Source organism: Propithecus coquereli, unplaced genomic scaffold, assembly GCF_000956105.1.
Source record: "Propithecus coquereli isolate 6110/MARCELLA unplaced genomic scaffold, Pcoq_1.0 Scaffold329, whole genome shotgun sequence".
NCBI classification, from domain to species: domain Eukaryota; kingdom Metazoa; phylum Chordata; class Mammalia; order Primates; family Indriidae; genus Propithecus; species Propithecus coquereli.
Genome location: NW_012148941.1, coordinates 1,289,219 through 1,300,806, shown reverse-complemented (window position 1 = coordinate 1,300,806; position 11,588 = coordinate 1,289,219).

Sequence of the window (11,588 nt, the reverse complement as noted above, 5' to 3'; positions counted from 1 at the left end):
CCTGTGTAACCAGGGTTTATCCTGTGAACCTGGGTGGGAGAGGGTCTGTCTGCGACTCTCACAGTGCTAGGTGGTTGTATTAGTTTCTGAGGGCTGCCGTAAAAGAGTACCACACGCTTTAAGCTGATTAAGCTTAAACAACAGAACGCTATTGACTTACAGTTCTGGAGGCTGGAAGTCTAAGATCAAGGTGTTGGCAGGGTTCGTTTTGAAGGCCGCCAGGGACAATCTATCCCATGTCTCTCTTCCAGCTTCTGGTGGTTTGCTGATAATCTTTGACATTCCTTGACTTGGAGATGCATCACTCTGATCCCTGTCTTCATCTTCACATGGCGTTTTCCCCTATAGGCGTGTATCTGTGTCCAAATAAATGTCCTCTTTTTATTATACAAGGACACCAGTCATTCTGGATTAGGACTTATCCTAATGACCTCATTTTAATTTGATAACCTCTGTAAAGACCCTAAATCCAAAAAAATCACACTCAGAAGTACTGGGGGTTAACACTCCCACTTATGGGGAGTGGTGGGGAGGGGATTCGTAATTCAACCCATAACAGTGGTGAAGAAACTGAGCAACATAAACCTCTGCTACTAAGAAAGAGAAACGCCATCTGGAACTCCTTTCCCAGATGTCCTGCTGGCCCATGTTCTCATTTGTTCATGTCTCCACTCAAATACCACCTCAACGAGATCTTTCCGACTGTCCTGTCTAAATAGCAAGATGCCTCGTGTCCTTCCCCTGCTTTATTTTTCTTCTTGGTGCTTATCCCCACCTGACGTGCTGCACGGTAGCTTGCTGTTGACTACCTTCCCCACTAGACTGGCGGCTCCAGGGGATCAGAGGCCCAATCTGGTTGTTCATCCAGTGTCTGGAACTAGTCCTGGCATGTATTAGACTTTTACGGATTAGATTACTGAGCAAATGAATGGATGAAATATAGTGTTGGTACCAAGGGAACTCCAATAAAGGATGAGGGAAGATTTTCCAGAGAAGTTTACTCTCAAGCCTGGTGGTAGAAAAACCCAGTGGAAAAGGAGAACAGCAGCTGACCACCTTCTGCATTGTGGCAGATAGTAGGGCAAAACTGTTGTCTGTCTGGGAAGATGGCTCACCTGGGGACCGTTGGCTGCTGAGTAATGGGGGAACATCCCCATGTGTGTGAGCTTTTGACTGAACAGAGCTTTTAGAGGTGAATGTCTTGGTTTAGCTCAAACCTGAACTGAGAAAAGGCTGACTGAAGGGCCCAGCTTCAAAAAATGTATTGAAAGAACTCATACTTGTGGAATGGGGTTGGTGTTGGGTCTAACACTCTGTTTTGTACTTTATTTAAATTATCTCACTTAATGTTCACTCTAATGAGCAGGAATTACTTTCATCACTATAGTAAGGAGGACTTTGAATCTCAGAGAACTTAAAACACAAAACCAAAAACAAAGTAACAACAACAAAAAACACGGCCACCTTCTCAGAGGGAAAGAAATAGGGGAAAAGGGACAGTAAGAGATAGAGAGTCTATTAATACATGGTTCATAGAGGCAGAAGCCCTATATGCGACCCGGCATTATCTACAGATTGAATAAATAATGTTTTCCATGTGGTGGATATGACAAAATCGTATATGAGTATCACTTTTCCACTTGTGGGTTTGATACTAATTCATAAAACACAAATTCACTTGAAATCGTTACTAAGCTCATGAGAGTTTTTCTCTTTTTTATGTGTTTTCTCATCAGTGGAAATATAGCTATTATCAGTTGGAGACAAGTGAAATATTTATGTTAAAAAGGGGTCTTTAAACTGAAGAGATTGATACTATCTCATCTGAGAAGTTGGTTAAAGTAAAGATTTCAAGACATCATTCTTAGAGCTCTTGATTCAGCAGGCTGGGACTGGGGCCTGGGGATCTATGTATTCTTTAAAAGCTCCCAGTTGGTTCTAATGTTTAGTCAGGTTTGCAAATAACCCATCTTGTTTACAGGTTGATGACAACTGGGGTCATTCTCACAGGGATCATAGGTATAGCATGGACGTGGTTCATGCTCATAATGTCCCGTTCCCGTGGATTGTCACCCTCTCCCACCCACCTCCTGCCTGGGACTGGAATTTTGTCTGTCTTTGAAGGTCCAGCTAAGATGACATTTCCTCTTTCAAGCCTTCTCTGATCCCCCAGATGGAAAGAATTCTGGCTCCCTTGGTGCTTCCAGGGCATTTTGCTCAGAACTTCCTTTATGTCCTATTCTGGCTTGAATTATGGATATTTGTGTTCTCCTGTAAACTTCTATGTAATTGAAGAGGTTCCTTGGTGAGCTTCAAGGGGCTGCAAACGTCATGAACAGAATAGGATCCACCTTGTACAGATACTTCTTGACTTACAATGGGGCCACGTTATGATAAACCCATTGTAAGTTGCAAATATTGTAAGTCAGACCATCATAAATCAGGACTGTCTGTATAAGTTTGCTAGGGTGGTAATAACAAAATATCAGACCGGGAGGCTTAAATAACAGGAATTTATTTTCTCACAGTTCTGGAGGCTGGAAGTCCAAGATCAAAGTGTCAGGAGGTCTGGTTTCTTCTGAGGCTTTTCTCCTTGGCTTGTAGATGGTGTCTTTTTGCTATGTCCTCATGTGGTCTTTCCTCTGTGAGCATGAATCCCTGGTGTCTCTCCTGTGTGTCCAAATTTTCTCTTTTTAGAAGGATATGGGTCAGATTGGATTAGGACCCATCCTATGGCCTCATTTTAACTTAATTCCCTCTTTAAAGACTTCATCTCCAAATATGGTGACATCTTGAGGTACTGGGGGGTGTGCACTTCAACACAGGAGTCTGGGGGAGGGCACAGTCCATCCTACGGTACACCTCATGTATAGATTCTCTTTAGGTGATTGACATTGTAATAGTCTACAGCTTTAACAATAAACCAGAGAACATTCACATTGGTTTTGAAGTTGGATGAGATATGTTGGAAGGCAGAAGAAAAATTCAGTGACCTTAAATAATTAGAGAAACACTCTATCAAAAACAAGATTATATTCAATAAGAAAAACTGCAGAGGCTTCACAAGGACAATAACAAATTACATGGGTATTGGATGGGAAATTATTGACTAGAGAGAACAAGTTGAGCTGAAAACACACACACACACAGACACACACACCCCAAACTGCCAGTCAGCCTGAGCTATTGGTTGAATCAGAGGCAGCAGTGGAATGCTGTTATTAAAAAGGAAACAACTTGGAGTGTATTAGGAGTGAGAATCACATGATAGAGCTGGAAATAATCCTTTTGCTACACTTGGCTTTTTTGAGAGATCGTGGTTGGTTTGTAACTTTACATTGTAATAAAGAGTTACAGAAACCAAAGAAGGTTCATTTAAAAAAGGAAATATATTTTAAAGGAATGGGAAATGGGACTTATAATGGCTATTTAATCTGGAGAAGAAAAGTTGACAGGTGACTTAATACATATGTTCTGGTCTACACATAGGGAAACTAATATGGTGGATCCTTTCCAGATGTTTTCCTTTTCCACCGAGACAAAGAAAAAAAGGAAGCATTTTTAAAAAGTGAGCTTTAGATCAGTGGTTTCCAAATTGTATTCTGTAGACACTGAGTATTCTCAGCTTCACTTTTATGTGCTTTATCTATTAAGGGCTTCTGTTAGATTTTGTTTTAAAACATTATTCTGATGTTAAACAGTTATGAAAACTAATTCTTTGGATAATACATAAAAATCATAGAATTCCAGTTCTGGGTAGGACTTTAAAAATAATATTATCCAAACTCTTTCATTCTCTAGATAAGAAATCTAAGATCCTAAGAGGTTAAGTGACTTGCTCATAAAGGACATCCTAACCATCAGGATTTTAAAACATCAGTGTGGATTATCAGAGAAGACTAAGTCTTTATGAAGACTTCAGTGAAATACAATAGAAATTTGTTGAATGGCATTTTAGATCAGCATTTTCCAACTGGTGTTCTATATTATAGGTGGGTGGGATTGTAGAAGATAGTAACAGAATCTATATCAATTTCTACTTTTAAAAAAGCAGGAATTAAAATAATTTAAAAGTATTTTTCTAGTTCAGAATGGAAGTTTGAGTCTCTAAGTGTGTGCTGTGTTAGCCCACAGAATGGGTTGTAGCCATCTAATGAGCAAACATCTAACTTAATTACTCTCTCAGCTAACTACTCTTGTCAGAGGGGTGGTTTTACTGTTTTACAACTTTGAATTGTTTTTAATTTTTTTTCACATATAGATTTTTTTAAAGATGGAAGACTAAGGGTCCTGAATAAAATAAACCATTGAGAAATATAATCATGATAATTACTTTGCAAATGACGTATGATGATGCTTACCTCCTCCAGAGGTTGCATTTGTATAATGAAAATTTTTATATAGCACAAATACATAACTCTAGGACTAAAAAAAAAAAAATCAATGTTAAAAAGAGAAAACATAGGGATGTCTACACCCAATTTGGCCTTCAATTTGTTAGAAATAAAGATTCAACAGCCATATATAATAATTGTTGCTTATGTTTGCAAATAATAGCCTGAAACTATTCCTCTAATGTTATTTTTATGAACAAAGCACAAATATTATTTAAAAAAATCCCAGTTGACTTTTATGTTCAAAATTCAAGAACTAAAAACATCAGGAAATGAAAGTATTTTGTGTCAGTTTCTAATGTCATAATATATAGTTATATTTCAATATACATTTAAATATGTATTTAGTCCAAAATCCAAAGAGAATATATTGTCAATTTTAAAATTTTCAAGTTACACTTTTCTTTATATAATTAATTTAAAAGGAATCATTTAAGTCCACTATAAATACAAATAATTTGTCTTTATATTTTTTGTAATAAATATTATTAAAAATTGGGTTAAAATAAACCCTACAAAACAAACTTCTTTAATACGTTTATCTAAAATATGATATTTTATGTGAACTCTCTTCTCTTTATGTGCCATACGAAAAATTTTTAGATGACCTAAAAATGCCTAAATGGCTCATGAGATAATTATGATGGGAACTCACAGGACAAAAATGCTGAAAAATGCTGGCTTAAGTCAGTGTTTCTCAAAAGTAATATATAGTTCCCTTTCAAAAGAAACAAATCTCTAAGGTTTCAAATGTTCACTTAAATTATTTTTATTATATTTCTTAAGTGTGTAAAAATAGAAAACAATACACAACATCCTTATATTTACAGCTTATGTACAACTATAATACTAGAGCACATGTGCGTGTTAAATAAAAATAAAACCATGGAACCAATAAAAATTGAAAATAGCAACATTTATATGGCAGATTTTGTCAAAATTAAGTCACCCCTTGCTTAGGGAATCTAGCAACAAGAACTACAGCATCCTTTTTTTCTACTGAGTTCAGCCTGCTGATGCTATAAGGTGCCATGCAATGAAATTCTATGAAAATTCGTATACAGTACACCATAACTTCATTTGATCTTGACGTGGCATGAACATGTCACGTATATTAAAGCCATCTCTGTTCTTTTCTGATTAGTGTTCAACATTTAAAGTAATGCTGCATTGCTGGGCGAGATGGTTTATGCCTATAATCCCAACACTTTGGGAGGCTGAAGTGGGAGGATCACTTGAGGACAGGAGTTCAAGACCAGCATAGCAAGACCCTACCAGCGTCTCTATCAAGAAGAAAAAAAATAGCTGAGCATGGTGGTGGGCACCTGTAGCCCCAGGAGGTTGACATTACAGTGAGCTATGATTGTGCCACTACACACCAGCCTGCAGAGTGACAGAGTGAGTCCCTCTGTCTAAAAAATAAAATAAGATAAAAATAAAGCAATGCCGCTTGGCACCATCACAATTATAATCACAAATCCAAATAATAAAAGGTTGTCATTTGGGTGATCCATAATATGTTTCTAATAATTTGTTAAAAATTATCAACGAAATGAAAACATAAAATTCTTGAAGAGAAAAAGAGAACACCAAAGACGACTTTAAGGTCTGTGAAGGGCCTATGAACTCCAGTTAAATAAATCCGGGTTTTGGTGGTATCCAGTCTTTATTATTATAAATACTTTGGATCATATAACTCTTTATTATAATAAGTAATTTGGATCACTGGCTGAGGCAGGGGAAAGTTAAACTATTGGGAAGTCTGAATGTTAGCCAATTCCTTTTTAAAATGCAGATTTCTTTCCTATATCAAATAAATATATGACCCCAAAGTTGTCCGAGTTCTATTTTTTCTTATTCATTGGCTCATTAGTTCCCTTTTCTAGTCATTCAGATACCAGCTCTACAGAAATGCTTACGTGAGCTAGGTAATAACTGTACAGGAATGATTTATATTCCTATGTCAATTATTTGTATCTTAAATGGTATTTTGTGGAGTGCTGGTAGATGCTTCGGTTCTTTTAAGTATTTCAGACAATCTTGTTTACACCATTGCTTTGTAGTGAGCAAGGGATTTCCAGGCTAATTTGAAGTGCAGCCCAGCTTCTGGAATCAGTGTGTGGGGGCACCGGGAAAGCACCCTCAGAACTTGGAGATAAGATAATCTTCTGTGAGTGAATTAAAGGAGCATAAAGATGTACAAGATAAGATCAGCATCCTTAGCAGGCAACTCCCAGCTTCCTGGCCTCTTAAGTACCTTGGGAATTGGTGGCCACAGCAATTCCAGGCACTGGGAGATGTCCTCCTATTGGAAGTTAATCAACTGCTCTTCATTTATCTTTTGTGAATCTGATGAGTGTGGGCATCGGCTCAGCTCTGGATGGAGGGACCAGATGAACTGGAGATTGGGCCTCCATCTGTGGTGACATCACCAAAGGAGAGGCAAAAGGACAGTGACTGATCTTCAGCCTCCCTCCCTTCCTGTTATTCTGTGCTACAACGGCAATGGGTCTGTTGAAATAATTAGAAATTCTGAACTGGCAGAATCCTACTTACTAATATCTCCAAATGCTTTATAATTCCATGATGCTATACTGTTGGTTACTGTTCCATGGTTGCACCTGTTACAAATAATGCCTTGTGATTTTCCTTCCTAGCCCCTCTCACAATGTGTAGTCACATATTCGTTGTGACTCATCGATTTCCATCCCCACGATAGCAGGGACCAGGCTTTTACCCTATCCCCAGTGCCAAAGCAGTACCTGATGCAGAATAGGTGATCATGGAGCTAAAAATCCAAATTCCTTTAACCCTTACAGTTAAGCAATGGGATCTAATTTTAAACCTTTTAAAAAAAATTGAAAATATTTTTCAGTCTCCTAGTTTGCCACTCTGTGGACCCTCAAAATTTTCTCCATAAGTGTTCATCTATGCCAAATAATTTAGAAAGATTGTTTATAAAATTAATTATTGTTTTATATTTAAGAAGTTTTTAATAAATTTTTCTTTCCTTCATCACCTTCTCAAGATTCCAAACTCTCTCCAGTAATTTAAGCTCTTCTCTAGGCCACTGTTCTCTGTATTTTTTTGTTGGCTTTGTGGATCCTTCGTAATATTAATGCATCATCAGGAGGAGGAGAATTCAGAGAAAGAACCAGTTCTCTGCCTGGAGGTAGGGACTGCTCACACCTGCTTCTTTCCACATTTAAGAGGATGTTATAGAAGCAGACACAGCAGAAGGTGAACCCACATGTAGTTCCCTCTGGTCTGGTCATGTATTCCCAAATTATCTGGTGCCATAGTGGAGCATAACGATGCTTTTTAAAAAAATATTAATTTAGATATAAGTTCCAGAGCATCTTAACACCAATGAGTAGTCCTTTTCTTTGTTGCTTACCAGCGAGAGCTCTTTGAAAGGAGGTGGACTAAACGAATGCAGACATAAAGAGAAAGGTCCAGAGTTCACGAGGCTAGATGCACTCTGCTATCTGAGATCTCAGGTGATTAGATAAAAGGTACAAGATCAGAATCCACAGAGTATAACTCACCCGGCTTACCCTAACAGAGAATAGTGTTCCTCCATGTTATCCAGCCCCATCCCCCACCCCAGCTGCCACCCCACACACTCCTCCAGGCTGGGGACTGTAACTTATTTTCCTTTGTGTCCTACCACCTAGCACAGTGTGAATTTATAACATGGGCAGTACGACCACCCCCCCTCCCCCGTTCCCTTTTCACTCCACTTGGCTGATAGAGGGACATTAATTCAGGGAGAATAGATTTTAATAAATAAAATTATTCTCAGGAAATAAATGTAGGTCCAGTTTTAGATCAGAAACCATTTATCTCTTTAAATATAGGCTTAAAATTAAATGGGGCATAGAAACTATGTTATGATATATATTCATTTGGGAAGCAACAAACTGGATTCATTGGCTTTACAAAATTCAACATTTTTTTTTTTGCGAAAGGGCACTCTCACAGTTACTAAGTATGTTACTTAGAGATTACAGAGGTTCACTGAGGTTTGAGTCTGTGCCATGATCTGTAGTTCTCTGATTATTAACGTTGGTGGCCCTCCGTTGGACCCCTTCTTTGTCACCGAGAATGTACAAATAAATCGTAATGGTAGCCAGTCAACCTATTTGATGTAGCCGTGCTCCTAAAACTAGAAAAGTTTTCCATTTTCTTTAAACTCATCAAGTGACAAACACCATGACCACTCTTTGAGGCGTTTATCTAGCACAAAGTGTGACTATAAAATAGTGGGAACGATTTCACAAGTACACGCGAAAATGTGCCTGATTTTAGCCACACCTTGGATGCTGATGATGCAGTTTTTGAAGTAGAGTCATAAGAATCATGGAATCTTCGTAAGTTACAGCTGGGAGGGCCCAGGAAATCTATCTTGTTTGATCCACTTTATTTAGAGATTCTAGAAATTCAGGCTAAAGGAGGTAAAATGACTTGCCCAAGCATGCAGGGGGAGTAAAGAACAAAACCTGAATGAGCTGTGGATTATATAAACTGTCTTGCGGAGTTCGTGCCCTGTTGTTTATGTCCTGCTGACAAGCCTGAAGGGATGAATCGTGCACCAGCTGCCACCAGAGCAAACCTACCTGTCGCCAAGACTTCACTCACAGTACAGACCAAAGGCTGCCGTCATCAGATGAGCTGGTGGTCAGGAAAATGACCAGGGTTGTTCTTAGCCCTCTGGAATCTCTGAAAAGCCGACTTCGTATCAGAGCTCGAACAGGGCCACATGTGCAGGTCACACAGCTGGTGGTGAGCAGCGTGCTCTGAGGCCAGAGGAGTGGTCAGGGCTGCTTGCTCAGCCAAAGGCACGCACCCTGCTCGTGGCTGAGATCTTGATGTTTTGCTTTCAGATTATTCATAAAAACCGTTTATGATAGGCAGAAGCACCAGTGTGAGGCATGCTGGGATCAAACGTGGTGCTAAAGGAGGTGGCATTCAGGAGTCTAGAACACCTGGAGGCACCAGCACCATTCTGGCTTAGGAGAAAACTGCTCAGTGGACAAATAGAGAAAAAGGAAAGTGCCTAATGTGAACTGTGCTGATCAGTTAACCAGACATTTCTCCTCTGTTTACTACAAGTTTCTTTTAATTTTCAGAATGTAGAGGGGAGGTAAGGCATCGCTGGAATTTTTTTTTTTTTTTTTTTTAAGACAGAGTCTTGCTCTGTTGCCCTGGCTAGAGTGAGTGCCATGGCATCAGCCTAGCTCACAGCAACCTCAAACTCCTGGGCTCAAGCGATCCTCCTGCCTCAGCCTCCCTAGTAGCAGCTGGGACTATAGGCATGCGCCACCATGCCAGGCTAATTTTTTCTATGTATTTTTAGTTGTCCAGATAATTTATTTCTATTTTTTTTAGTAGAGATGGGGTCTCGTTCTTGCTCAGGCTGGTCTCGAACTCCTGAGCTCAAACAATCCGCCGGCCTCGGCCTCCCAGAGTGCTAGGATTACAGGCGTGAGCCACCGCGCCCGGCCCATCGCTGGAATTTTGAAGTGTAAACAGACACGGGGTCCGCCCTCTGAGAGTGAGTGAAAGAGGATGGACCATGCACGTGAGATTAGCTATCAGGAGCAATAGCTCGGGAGACTGCTTACACGGGCATGGCGGGGAGAGTAGGGAGCACCCGTATCTAATCAAGACAACCATCATGACAATAAAGCAATGAAACCACTTTCAAAAAGCTACAAAGCAATGATCAATGATTAGAATCTTAATTATGAAAGCTGAAATCCAATGAGTTTGGTTGAAGAAAGAGGCGTTAACTTAAAGCAGAGGGTCAGTATGAAATCCAGATTAAATAGAATTGAAAGAGCAAGGCTCTGGGTTTATCTGCCCTGGCCAAAAAAGACACACGTTTTGATCCCTTGAGAAATGTCCTTACCGTGTGGGAGCGATTTCTCAGTGGCTTCCCCACGGCCTCCCTCAGCTATCGCCATGATCATCCTTTTCCCTGCTCTGATTCTGTGTCCACCCAGGACATTTCTGATAAGTAATTCAACTTCTAGGAATCCAGATAGGGTGATAAATGCAAAGAGACATTGTACTTGGAGGCCATGAGTATTTCAGCCGCTGAAAAAACATACTCTTTTCTCGTTAAAAATTAATTCATCTAGAAATGAATACATATTTCATCCTAATTTTGGTTAGGCTATGTCAGACTAGAAAGTTTGCTGAGCACTTAAAAAAATCGAGTTTCTTACCTGAAAATGAAAAATCATATTCTGCAACATGGTGAACCCACTGAAGGGTTGCCACCTGAGGACCAAATGGGCCCTTTCTAGGGCACAGAGAGACAGCTCATTCTTAGAGAAGTCTACACCTTTCATTTCTGATGCCATTCATATTAATTTACTTCAAGCCAGATAGATTTCATCAGAAATAGCTACCACATTAGCCACTGCAGTGGTGATGCTCCACTGGAAGCTCTGCTACTCCTACAAGTCGGCCAGGGAAGTACAATAAACTCTGCAGTTCCTTTCCATACTTGGGAAGCCTATGGGCCATAAGGCTGTTAAGGCTACTTAAATGTTAAATTGTTTTGCTTTTGATTTAAATTATTTCAACTGATTGTAATAAGAATGGGAACCTCAAGTTGATCAGGAACTTGAATTGGCAATTATATATTATTTTATTTAATATGAATAGCAAAGTTAATAATTCATTAATTTAATTGGTTAGGGATCTTTCCTCCCCCCAAACAGGATTTAAAGGGAAAAAAAATGAGGTCTTTAGTGATGGTTTTTGGTTCTCATCAGCTACCACAATGAATTCTCCTACTTAGACAACACTATGTCTAATGACTCAGAAATAGACAGTGTGCCCTTGTGAGAAAAGAGGAGAAGGAAGAAAAGAGACTCCACTTGCTGAATGCCTATTATGTGCCATAGAATATGCCACTGGCTTTCATATACATTGTCTTATTGAATCTCAACATCAGCTCTGTTCAAACGGTATTATTATCTGAGGCCCAGAGAGGTTAAGTGATTTGACTGAAGTCACTCAGCTGCCAAGTGGCAGAGCTGGGATTTTGGAGAAAATCTGCTTGACCTCAGAGTTGAAAGGCTTTCTATTCTTGTTTATTGCTTTTAAAAGACAGTGGGGTGGAATAGAACTTTGAACAGGAGTTGAGTTTTGCAAAGGTGGTGGCTCATGCTTGTAATC